Raw genomic sequence first — 13502 nt, 5'->3', positions numbered from 1 at the left:
GGAGTCCTCAGGTGTGTGTGTGTCGGGGCCGGTACCCTGCTTCCGGTTCCCGCACGCATTCCCGGATTGCAGTGCGGACCCCTTCTGTAAGCGCGCGATAAAGTGCGGTTTTGGAAGTCACGGTGGCCGAGTGGTTAAGGCGTTGGACTCGAAATCCAATGGGGTTTCCCCGCACAGGTTCGAATCCTGTTCGTGACGGGTTTTTTTTTTTTTTTTCCTCTTCTTATTATTGAAAGGGAGTCTCGCTCTGTTGCTCAGGCTGGAGTGCAGTGGCGCGATCTCGGCTCACCGCAACCTCCGCTTCCCGGGTTCAAGCAATTCTCCTGCCTTAGCTTCCCGAGTAGCTGGGACCACAGGCATGCGCCACCACACCTGGCTCATTTTTGTATTTTTAGTAGAGACAGGTTCACCATATTGGCCAGGCTGGTCTCAAACTCCTGACCTCAGGTTATCTGCCCGCCTCGGCCTCCCAAAGTGCTGGGATTACAGGCGTGAGCACCGCGCCCGGCCTGACGGCGACTTTTTTAACCCCTTTCACAACACATAAAGGTAACCCCAGTTCTCACACGTTTCTTTCGTGCACTTTCTCTCTCCAAAAGGGAAGCCGCCAAAAGGTCTTAACCCCTGGATTTGGGAGGATGGGAGTGATCTTGGGAAGTTTAATTATGCACGACTGTATTGGCTGCTAGACTGTGAGGCATTTTCAGAATTTTGTAACTTCAGGCTTGCTGGGAGAGCTTTGGCACGTCTCATTCTTTTGAGGGCATAGGGAAGGATTTGGTTGAAGGGTTACATTTTGGGAATGTGAGTGGCTGTTTTGCAATATTAGTCAAACTTAGAGTTTCCTCTAAATTTCATGACCAGAAGTCACACCTTGTAGGTCTGATTACACCGAAGACCCAGGAAACAGGATTCTCTCATCTGGATTTCCTTGAGGTGTACAGGGCTAGAAGGGAGTAGCCTATTGAAACATCATTGCAGATCCAGTTAGAGCCAAGGTATGGGAAGATAATTCTCACTTTTTATTGAGTGCTTATTATGTGCCAGGTACTGTTTTAAATTATCTATGTGTATTAACCAAGCAAGGAAATTAATCTCATCTTTAACCTTTAACCCTCCTATACTCATCTCACCCCATTTTTCCTATCCCCTAATTTCTGATTGTGGGGAGGATCTAGGCTGCTTGTTGAGGATTTTGTTGTTTGTTTTGGGGGGTGGTTTTTGAGACAGGGTCCCGCTCTGTCGCCCAGGCTGGAGTGCATTGGTGCGATCTCAGTTCACTGCAACCTCAAACTCCCAGGCCCAAGCAATCCTCCCTCCTCAGTAGCTGGGACTACAGGCATGCACCACCACGCCCAGCTAACTTTTTGTATTTTTAGTAGAGACGGGGTTCCGGGATTTCGCCATGTTGCCCAGACTGGTCTCAAACTCCTGGACTCAAGCAATCCGCCTGCCTCAGCCTCCCAAAGTGGTGGGATTACAGGTGTGAGCCACTGTGTCTGGCCAAGGATGTTCTTTTTGTATTTCTTGCACAGCCTTTTGTCCAAAAGGAATCCCAAAGGGCAGGGGGCTCTAGGGTAATACATAGAGCTTTCTACACATTTATACCTTAGAGTTTCCCACCTTCATACCACTGCTCAGGCTGTTATTTCCAGCATGACCCTCACATTGCCTCCCTGTCCCTCACCATTAACACTTTCCAAAATTCTTTAGGCCCCTCCTCTTTGATGCTCTTGATCACTCCAGCTACCTGTCAGTCTACCACCACCACCATTCACTAAATTGCATGCAAGGGCTTCTCCCTTGATATGCTAACATAAAAATAAAATAAAAACAGGGGTGGGTGTGGTGGCTCACCCCTGTAATCCCAGCACTTTGGGAGGCTGAGGCAGGCGGATCATGAGGTCAGGAGTTCAAGACCAGCCTGGCCAATGTAGTGAAACCCCATCTCTACTAAAAATGCAAAAATTAGCTGGGTGTGGTTGGCGGGCGCCTGTAATCCCAGCTACTTGGGAGGCTGAGGCAGGAGAAATCACTTGAACCCAAGAGGCAGAGGTTGCAGTGAGCCAAGATCGTGCCACTGCACTCCAGCTTGGGTGATGCAGCAAGACTGTCTCAAATAAAATAAAATAAAAATAAAATAGAAACATGTTCCATTTATTTTACCTTCTAAATATGTCTCAAATATGCTCACTTTTCTCAGGGGTGAGTGCAGGCTGAGCTAGAGCCTTCATTTGGAAGGTAGTGGTATTTGTGAGCACCATACGAGGTAATATATAGAAAGCTGCACTAAAGCATCCACACTGCAGTCCGGGACCTTAAACCCTTCTATGGCTGCTTTCTGTGTTGCAGGATATGACCCCTTTTCTCTCACCACTCTTCCATATTCACTACATCTGTCCACTGGCATTCTTTTAGTTCTTCCTGGTAGTTATTTAGCCTTGCTCATGGTGTTCTCTGCCTGGAATAATCTTTCTCTTCCACACTTTCTACTCATTCTCCACCTAAATATTGGTTCTCCTGTGGAGTTTTCTCTGACCACTTGTTGCCTACCACATCCTATGCTCTCAACTTATTATGTGAAGTCTTTCTTCCCCTGTGGCATATAAACACATTAAACACAGATAAGCCAGTCAGTTTTTAAAATTTTTTTGCATAAATGGGTGTTTTTTACAGTAGTTACGTGTACATGTTTTAATCTTTAGACTGGTATATAAGCTTCTTGAGAGTTAGGGCTGTGTATTTTATTTATTTGTATCTTCTCTACAAGGCCTTATAGATGTGATCAACTATGTGTTGAATGAATTTATAAAATCTCATAGGCTCATGATTCTCCTTCCTACCAAATCCCAATTTGCACAGGTTCTCATATTTAAATATCTGGAGAGCCAAGACCAGAATTGACCAGCAGAGGGCAACCAACAACTATGTTGTGAAGGGAAGAAGGCTCCATGGTTTACAAAATGGAGGATCTGGACCAAGAAGGGAAATATGGCAGAGGTAGTTTGCTACTTGAAGTTCATCCCTTTTACTCTCAAATGCTTCTCTTGTAACTTTTGTGGGTGAGAGGCCAAGGCTTCAAACCTTCATATACAATAGATCATTTTAAATTTCTGCCATCCCCATGTACCCACCCCATCTCCCCAATTCCTTCACCCTTCCTCTTCCACTCCAACAAATCCTATCTATTCTTTTACCTTTCTTTACCTTGCATGATCTGGCCCCCTCTCTCTCACCATTCTTACGTATTTACATATCACCCACTGGCATTCTTTAGTTCCTGCTACAGTATGTGGCCTTGCATATTTTCCCTGAAGTAACCTTCTCCACTTAGGCCTGTAGTCCCACTCATTTAAACCTCCTAAGGAACCTTCCATAAATATCCTTCCATAACACCTTCAAATTCCTCTACTCCACTGGATCAATCCTTCATGAATTCAGAACAAACAAAACCCCACCTTCATTTGACACTTTCAAATTTCCACATTGTTTTCTACTTCATTTTATTTTTCGAATAAAATGTATACCTTTCTGCCTCCAGTTTCATACTATCAGATACCCTGTCATCTGGTTTCTGCCTCCTGAAGTGTTTTGGTTTTTTTTTTCTTTTTTACTTTTTTACTTTTTATTTTTTTTTGAGACAGAGTCTTGCTCTCACCTAGGCTGGAGTGCAGTGGCACAAGCTCGGCTTACTGCAACCACTACCTCCCAGGTTCAAGCAATTCTCCTGCCTCAGCCTCCCAAGTAGCTGGTATTACAGGTCCCTGTTACCATGCGCCTGGCTAATTTTTTTTTTTTGTATTTTTTAGTAGGGACGGGGTTTTGCTATGTTGACCAGGCTGGTTTTGAACTCCTGACCTCAAGTGATCCACCTGCCTCAGCCTCCCCAAGTGCTGAGATTACAGGTGTGAGCCACCGCGCCCGGCCTCCTGAAGTTTTTTAGACGTTAATAGAAACCACTGGACAAATTTAATAATCTCTTCTCAGTCTCCATCCTTTCTGTGTTTGAAACAACATTGATTTCTTACTGGCCTTCAGAAACACTTATTGTTTTTCTCCTTCTCAGTATACTGCTTCTCCACCTCATTTGCTTTCTTCTTCCTCCTGTGGAATTTCCACCAAAGCTTCATTCTCCCAAGACAAAATCTCAGAGCCACCTTTCCAGGTATCTCCTCAGCTAAACCATGGTCCTTTATCTCCAGCTGTTCACATCTCTGCACAGCTGGCCTAGTGTCACCTAATATGCAAACAAAGCTTCTCTTCCTCTCCCACAATCATCGTTCTGAACTTTTCCCACTTTTGTTGATACCACTATTCACTGAATTCCTTCATTTCCAGCTCTAAGAATTAATTATCTGAAGTTTGTTTTCTCCCAAGCCCATCACACTGATTCATCAGTTGCTTCCCCAAGCACATCATCTTAATTCATGCCTGTTAACAATGGCCTTCAAGGTGCCATAGTTTCACCACACTGAAATCCACCCTATATTAGTGTCATTACACTGCTTTCATCATATTATTCCCCTGTCCAGGAACCTCAGTTCCCCATCTAAACAAACACATGATCCTATTATCAACATACCCTGCCTAAATTGCCCGTTTTTCTTACCCTTACATCTTTCCACTAAGATACCTTCCATCTAATCTGGCTGGTCATCTCTGTGTGACAGCCCAACCCCTGCCATCCCTCATGAAGTTCCTTCTCTTTACTAACTAGGTAGTCTCACCATATAATGATCTTTTCAGCAATAAATTCTTAGATCTTAAAAGTATTATTATTTTGCCTGGACACGGTGGCTCACGCCTGTAATTCCAGCACTTTGGGAGGCCGAGGCGGGTGGATCACCTGAGGTCAGGAGTTTGAGACCAGCCTGGCCAACATGGTGAAACCCCGTCTCTACTAAAAATAAAAAAATTATCCGGGCATAGTGGCGCATGCCTGTAATCCTAGCTACTCAGGAGGCTGCGGCACGAGAATTGCTTGAACCCGGGAGGCGGAGGTTGTAGTGAGCTGTGATCGCACCACTGCACTCCAGCCTGGGCGACAGAGTGAGACTTCGTCTCAAAAAAAAAAATTAGTCTCACTCTGTCGCCCAGGCTGGAGTGCAGTGGTGCGATCATGGCTCACTGTATAACCTCTGCCTCCCAGGGTCAAGGGATTCTCCTGCCTCAGCCTCCCGAGTAGCTAGGATTATAGGCGCACGCCACCACACCGGCTTATTTTTGCATTGTAGAGACAGGGTTTTACCGTGCTGCCAGGCTGGTCATGAACTCCTGACCTCAAGTGATCTGCTCGCCTTGGCTTCCCAAAGTGCTGGGATTACAGGCATGAGCCACTGGGCCTGGACTTAAAATTATTTTTATGTAACTAACTTTCTTTTTTTTTTTTTTTTTGAGACAGAGTCTCACTCTGTCTCCAGGCTGGAGTGCCGTGGCGCGATCTCGGCTCACTGCAACCTCCGCCTCCTGGATTCAAGTGATTCTCCTGTCTCAGCCTCCGGAGTAGCTGGGACTATAGGCACATGCTACCACGCCCAGCTAATTTTTGTATTTTTAGTAGAGATGAGGTTTTACCATGTTGGGCAGGATGGTCTCACTCTCTTAACCTCGTGATCCACCTGCCTCGGCCTCCCAAAGTGCTGGGATTACAGGCGTGAGCCACCGCGCCGGCTGGTAATGTTTTCTTTTTTTTTTTTTTTTGAGACAGAGTCTTGCTCTGTCACCCAGGCTGGAGTGCAGTGGCGCGATCTTGGCTCACTGCAAGCTCCACCTCCTGGGTTCACGCCATTCTCCTGTCTCAGCCTCCCCAGCAGCTGGGACTACAGGCGCATGCCGCCACGCCCGGCTAATTTTTTTGTATTTTTAGTAGAGACGGGGTTTCACCGTGTTAGCCAGGATGGTCTCAATCTCCTGACCTTGTGATCCGCCCGCCTTGGCCTCCCAAAGTGCTGGGATTACAGGCGTGAGCCACCGCGCCCGGCTAGTAATGTTTTTTAAAGCTAAAGTTGGGGAAGAACTATATATAAGATTTGAGATAGGATCTTGCTCTGTTGCCAAGGCTGGAGTGTGGTGGCACGATCTTGGCTCACTGTGACCTCCATCTCCCGGGCTCATGCGATCCTCCCACCTCAGTCTCCCCAGTAGCTGGGGACTACAGGCATGCACCACCACACCCAATGAACTTTTAAATTTTTTATAAAGACACAGTTTCACCATATTGCCCAGGCTGGTCTTGAACTCTTGGGCTCAAGCAATCCACCCACCTTGGCCTCCCAAAGTGCTGGGATTACAGGCACGAACCACTGCACCCAGCAATAACTTAGTATTATCCTCTTTCAAGTTGTCGACTTGTTCCAAATTCTACGAGGCTTGGGTCTCTGCAGTTTTTTTTTTTTTTTTTTTTTTTTTTTTGAGACGGAGTTTTGCTCTTGTTGCCCAGGCTGGAGTGCAATGGTGCGATCTTGGCTCACCGCAACCTCTGCCTCCCAGGTTCAAGCGATTCTCCTGCCTCAGCCTCCTGAGTAGCTGGGATTACAGGCATGTGCCACCACACCCGGCTAATTTTGTATTTTTAGTAGAGATGGGGTTTCTCCATGTTGGTCAGGCTGGTTTTGAACTCCCGACCTCCAGTGATCTGCCCGCCTCGGCCTTCCAAAGTGCTGGGATTACGGGCATGAGCCACTGTGCCCAGCGGGTCTCTGCAGTTTATCCAGTAAAGCAAATCATTTTAAGACTTGGGCTGAAATGACCTCATCCTACACTTGCATCAGGGATGCTCTCATGGCACAAAACATTTCTGGAACTCCTTCACAGCTAGTTTATGAGCCACATTTAAGTGACTCATTACTTCAAAATTACTTTTAAAAAATTAGCCGACTTTATTATGCATCTATTTGCCAGATTTTGTTCCAGATTTTATCTGGAATTCCTCATTCCAGATAGCTAAGAAGTCCCATTCTTAGCCTTCTTCCTGTTCTTAAGTGTTTGCATGCATTCCTAGCATTTCTTGATCTCTTCTGGGCAGATAACTACTCCATACACATCTTTAGCCCTAGCTTCTTGTTTTGTTTTGTTTTTTTTGAGACGGAGCCTCACTCTTGTCGCCCAGGCTGGAGTGCAATGGCGGTGATCTCATCTCACTGCAACCTCTGCCTCCTGGGTTCAAGTGATTCTCCTGCCTCAGCCTCCCAAGTCGCTGGGATTATAGGCATGCACCACCACGCCCAGCTAATTTTTATTATTTTTAGTAGAGATGGGGTTTCGCCATGTTGACCAGGCTGGTCTCGAACTCCTGGCCTCAGGTGATCCACCCACCTCAGCCTTCCAAAGTGCTGGGATCACAGGCGTGAGCCATTGCACCTGGCCCCTAGCTTCTTGTTCTTAAACTCCAGACCATGTTTCCATTTCCTGACTAAACACATCTATGTGGGGGCACTCCCAACCCAATGTTCCCCAGATGAACTCATTTCTTCACCCCCAAAACCTGCTCATCCTCTTCTACTCCCTATTTAGGCTAATGATACCATGTTCTCATCCACAGTCTGGAAATCTCCATCTTTATCTGTGACTCATTTTTGGTTACTTGTCCATGTTTTTTGTTTGTTTGTTTGTTTTTTGTTTTTGAGAAGAGTCTCACTCTGTCGCCCAGGCTGGAGTGGAATGGTGTGATCTCGGCTCACTGCAACCTCCGCCTCCCAGGTTCAAGCAATTCTGCCTCAGCCTCCCAAGTAGCTGGGATTACAGGTGTGCACAAGCACGCCCAGCTAATATTTGTATTTTTAATAGAGACGGGGTTTCACCATATTGGCCAGGCTGGTCTCAAACTCCTGACCTCAGGTGATCCACCCACCTCGGCATCCCAAAGTGCCGAGATTACAGGCATGACCCACCGCGCCTGGCCTGTTTTTTAAGAGATGGGTCTTACTCTATTGGCTCACCATAGCCTCTGGGCTCAAGCAATCCTCCTGCCTCAGTCTTCCAAGTAGCTAGTACTACAGTCATGCACTACCATGCCCAGCAATAGTGTCTTTTTATTAAAAGTTGTTAGGATGACTAAATTAATGTTTAATGTTTACAATAGTGCCTCACAGTAAATAACCTGGCCATTACATTTCTTTATTGCCAGTGTCCAGTCCTGTTCAGAACTTAGCCCTGATGATTCCTTTACGAAGCCTTCCTTCCCACATTCCACCAGATATGTAGTTGGCCCCTTTCCTCCTCATTGTCCCATTTTACTTAGTCCCTATCTATTAGCAACATACTATTCTATATTTCCCATTATTTGTTGTTCTAGTGTGTGTCACCTACAATGCTGCAAGTTCCTTTAAAGTCTATTCTTATTTTTTTTCTGAGACAGGGTCTCATTCTTGGCACTCAGGCTAGAGTGCAGCGGCGCAAACACAGCTCACTGCAGCCTCAATCTGCCAGGCTCAAGAGATCCTCCCACCTTAGCCTCCCAAGTAGCTGGGACCACAGGCATGTGCCACCATGGCATTTTTTTTTTCCATAGAGACAGGGTCTTGCCATGTTGCCCAAGCTGTTCGCAAACTCCTGGGCTCAAGGAATCCTCCCACCTTGGACCCCAAAGTGCTGAGATTACAGGCGTGAGGCACTGGCCCCTTTAAAGTCTTATTTCTCAATTATTTATACATCTTAAATGCTTGGTACTATGTCTAACACATGACAGGTACACCATAAATGTTGGCTGAATCTAATCAGTTACTAAAACCTGTCAATTTTTCTTCCCAAATGTCATTCTCTCTTTCCTGCAGTATTTCAAGCCCTTATCCTCTGCTTCCTTGAATTACTACAAAGCTCACTAACACTGCCGACACCAGTTTCTTACATTCTTCCCATTCTTGCATTCTCTCAGTTTCTTGCATTCTTTCCAGAGTAATGGGTTGGAAGTCATTCCTCTTCTCAAAAACTTACCGGTAAAGTCCAAATTCCCTAGCATGCATTCAAGGCCTTCCAATAATTGGCCCCAAATTACTTCTAGTCTTATCTTCCATTATTTCCCTTCATTATTCGTCTTCCAATAAACTCTGTGCTCCAGATTACATTAGTCTCTGCCTTCTTCAACATTTTCTTCACCCTTTTTTTTTCTTTTATTTGAGACAGTTTCACTCTTGTTGCTCAGGCTGGAGTGCAATGGTGCGATCTCGGCTCACCTCAATCTCTGCCTCCCAGGTTCAAGTGATTCTCCTGCTTTAGCCTTCCGAGTAGCTGGGATTACATGCACCACCGCGCCCAGCTAAATTTTTTTGTATATTTAGTAGAGATGGGGTTTCTCCATGTTGGTCAGGCTGGTCTCGAACTCCTGACCTCAGGTGATCCACCCGCCTCAGCCTCCCAAAGTGCTGGGATTACAGGTGTGAGCCACTGCACCCAGCCCTCTTATTTGTTTTTATTCATGCTGGGATCTCAACTTAAAGTGCATATTGGTGGACCTTACTTTTTGTTTTTTGCCCACAAGCATTTTAAGCAGATGAGGTCTCAGGACAGGGCGGTGGCAGTGAGCCAACATCACACCACTGCACTCCAGCCTGGGTAACAGAGTGGGACCCTGTCTCAAAAAAAAGGAGACGAGATCTCAGTCTCTCACCCAGGCTGGAGTGCAGTGGTGCAATCACAGCTCTCTGTATCCTTCAACTCCTGGGCTCAAGGATCCTCCCACCTCAGCCTCTCAAGCAGCTGGGACTACAGGCACATGCCACCACACTTGGCTAATTTTTTAAAAATTCTTTTTGTAGAGACGAAGGCTCACTGTATTTTGTAGGCTGGTCTTGAACTCTTGGGCTCAAATGGTCCTCCCACCTCAGCCTCCCAAAGTGCTAGGATTACAGGCATGAGCCACTGTGCCTGGCCCACAAGCTTTTTCTTTTTCTTTTTTTTTTCAAATTTGAGCCAGCACTTAAAAGCTGTGAAATTTAGCAGAGCCAGGCACGGTGGCTCACACCTGTAATCCCAGCACTTTGGGAGGCCGAGGCAGGTAGACCACCTGAGGTCAGGAGTTCGAGACCAGCCTGGCCAATGTGGTGAAACCCTGTCTCGACTAAAAATACAAAAACTAACTGGGCATGGTGGTGGGTGCCTGTAATCCCAGCTACTCGGGAGGCTGAGGCAGGAGAATCACTTGAACCAGGGAGGCAGAGGTTGCAGTGAGCACCATTGCACTCCAGCCTGGGCAACAAGAGCAAAACTCGGTCTCAAAAAAAAAAAAAAAAAAGATCAGGCTAATGATGGGGCAATAGGGCATATCTCCTAATGTTACAAAATGAAGAACATCTCTCTCCTGTGATGTGTTCTACCCCAGAACTGTCTAACTTGAATCTCTCAAGGCCCTATCTAATTTTGTTTAGTAAAACAGGGGCTAGGCCAGGCGCGGTGGCTCATGCCTGTAATCCAAGCACTTTGGGAGGCCAAGGCGGGTGGATCAGTTGAGGTCAGGAGTTCAAGACCAGCTGGCCCAACATAGTAAAACCCCGTCTCTACTAAAAATACAAAAATTAGCCGGGCATGGTGGCACGTGCCTGTAGTCCCAGCTACTTGGGAGGCTGATGAGGCAAGAGAATCACTTGAACCCAGGAGGTGGAGGTTGCAGTGAGCTGAGATCGTGCCACTGCACTCCTGCCTGGGGGACAAAGCGAGACCCCATCTGAAAAGAAAAAAAGCAGTCAAGTTCAAACGACCATTCTCCAGAAAACTGGCTCAATCTTTTCTTTTCTTTGAGACGGAGTCTTGCTCTGTCTCCCAGGCTGGAGTGCGGTGGCACGATCTCGGCTCACTGCAAGCTCCGCCTCCTGGGTTCACACAATTCTCCTGCCTCAGCCTCCCGAGTAGCTGGGACTACAGGCACCCGCCACCACGCCCGGCTAATTTTTTTTGTATATTTTTAGCAGAGACGGGGTTTCACCATGTTAGCCAGGATGGTCTCGATCTCATGACCTTGTGATCCGCCCGCCTCGGCCTCCCAAAGTGCTGGGATTACAGGCATGAGCCACCGCGCCCGGCCAATCTTTTCAACAAATTAGGGTTACACAAAAAAAGGTTGTTTCATGAACCCAGATAAAGAGGGTAAAAGAGAAATAACCTGATGTAATTCATGGTCCTGGATTGGACCCAGGTTTAGACAAAAATTAGCTACAAAAGGACTTTTCAGACAGGTGCAATGGCTCACACTTGTAATCCCAACACTTTGGGAGGCTGAGGTGGGCAGATCACTTGAGCTCAGGAGTTTGAGACCAACCTGGGCAACATGGTGAAACCCTGTCTCTACAAAATATACAAGAAGCAAATCAGCTGGGCATGGTGGTGCACATCTGTGGTCCCAGCTGCTTGGGAGGCTGAGATGGGAGGACTGCTTGAGCCCAGCAGGAGGTCAAGGCTATAGTGAGCTGTAGTGAGTTGTGATTGTGCCACTGCACTCTAGCCTAGGTGACAAGAGTGAGATCCTGTGTCAAAAAAATAAAAAGACTTTTCTTGGGACAATTAGGGTAATGTAAACATGGGTTTGTAGTAGATTATTCATTATACATTGTTAATTGTAAACACTTGTTATTTAGGTAATGTCAAAAATATTTTTATTTTTCCAATGTATATACTGAAGTAAAAAATTAAGACAATGAAGCCAGGTGCAGTGGCTCACACTTGTAATCCCAGCACTTTGGGAGGCCAAGGCAGGTGGATTCCTTGAGCTCAGGAGTTTGAGACCAGCCTCAGCAACATGGTGAAACCCCGTCTCTACAAAAAATACAAAAAATTAGCCCGGTGTGGTGGCGCATGCCTGTGGTCCCAGCTACCTAAGAGGCTGAGGTAGGAGGATCACTTGAGCCTGGGAGGTGGAGGTTATAGTGAGCCAAAATTACATCATGCACTCCAGCCTCAGCTACAGAGCCAGACCCTATCTAAAAAAAAAAAAAAAAAAAAAAAAATTAAGACAATGTATCAAAGTCACTGAAAGAGATGAAACAAAAAAAATTTTAATAGTATTAAAACAGATTAAGACAATTCCAGGTGCAGTAGCCCCAGCTACTCCAGAAGCTGAAGTGGGAAGACCACTAGAGCCCAGGAGTTTGAGGCTGCAGTGAGCTATATGATGGTGCCACTGCACTCCAGTCTGGGTGACAGTGTTCTTTCTACTCCCTCCTTCCCCCAGTTCTCCTGACCTTAAAAGTTTAGAACAGGTTGGCAAATTTTTTTCTGTAAAAGACCAAGTATTTTAGGCTTTGTTCCAGCTACTTAACCCTGCTGTTGTAATGTGAAAGCAGCCACAGACAATATATAAACAAGTGGGCATAACTGTATTCCAATAGTTTTTTACAAAAGCAGGCAGTGGGGTTGTAACCTGTAGTTTGCTGACCTTTGACCTAGAACAAGTAACACTTCCTGAAAAGCCTTTCCTGATACCCATCAGAATCAGGAGCTTTATCGTCCTTGGCTCACATATTACTAGTAAATCCACTTAGCACATTTATGATCCCTTATTATATATTCATCTCCATTAGGGACTAAGTTCTTTGCAGGTAGGTGCCATTTTGCTACATAAGCCTCATGTTCACTCTAGTGAGTATCTCACAGGGCAGACATTCAATGAATATTTGTTTCTAAAAATTGTATCTACTGTAAAAGGACAATATGACACCATTCATAACATTCACAAGAATGAGCAGCAAGTTCTAAAGGTAATTTTAAAGGAGTTTAAGGGGGGAAAAGCACTGCTAATGTCACTAGGATACATACATTGCCTCTTATGCTCTATACTGTGACATGCTTATCAGTATTTTATAATCATACCTTGTGTGCAGAGAAGCGCAGACTCAGTGAGCACAGAAATGCCTTTTTTTTTTTTTTTCAAGCCACTAGAGTATCAAGAGTACTATTAGGTTTACATCAGGTGCATGATAAATGCTCAACACATTTAAAACAAACTTCTGGGAGCGGGAAAAGATATCCCTTTTTCTTTTTTTTTTTTGAGACAGGCTCTTGCTCTGTCACCAGGCTGGAGTGCAGTGGCATGATCTCAGCTCACTGCAACCTCCACCTCCCAGGTTCAAGCGATTCTTGTGCCTTAGCCTTCCAAGGAGCTGGGATCATAGTGGCGTCCCACCATGTCTGGCTATCCTTTTTCTTATGACAGGGAAAGGTAGCAGCAAATACTTATGAAGACTGTTTTTTGTTTTTTTTTTTTTGAGACGGAGTCTTGCTCTGTTGCCCAGGCTGGAGTGCAGTGGCGTGATCTCAGCTCACTGCAAGCTCCGCCTCCCAGGTTCACACCATTCTCCTGCCTCAGCTGGGAGGACAGGCGCCTGTCCGGCTAATTTATTTATATTTTTAGTAGAGACAGGGTTTCACCATGTTAGCCAGGATGGTCTCCATCTCCTGACGTTGTGATCCACCCACCTCGGCCTCCCAAAGTGCTGGGATTACAGACGTGAGCCACCGTGCCCGGCCTATGAAGACTATTTATTTATTTATTTTTTAGACGGAGCCTCGCTCTGTCG

General features: G+C 46.0%; 1 non-coding gene across 1 annotated transcript; it reads left to right on the top strand.

Annotated features, from left to right (window-relative positions):
* The first annotated feature begins 116 nt into the window (after window positions 1-116).
* Window positions 117-198, top strand: TRNAS-CGA (transfer RNA serine (anticodon CGA)). Its single transcript has one exon. It is a non-coding gene; the product is annotated as a tRNA-Ser (tRNA).
* Window positions 199-13502: the final 13304 nt, after the last annotated feature.

This window comes from Gorilla gorilla, chromosome 10 (assembly GCF_029281585.2).
Source record: "Gorilla gorilla gorilla isolate KB3781 chromosome 10, NHGRI_mGorGor1-v2.1_pri, whole genome shotgun sequence".
In the NCBI taxonomy this organism is placed as follows: domain Eukaryota; kingdom Metazoa; phylum Chordata; class Mammalia; order Primates; family Hominidae; genus Gorilla; species Gorilla gorilla.
This window is presented reverse-complemented; position numbering and strand designations above follow the sequence as displayed.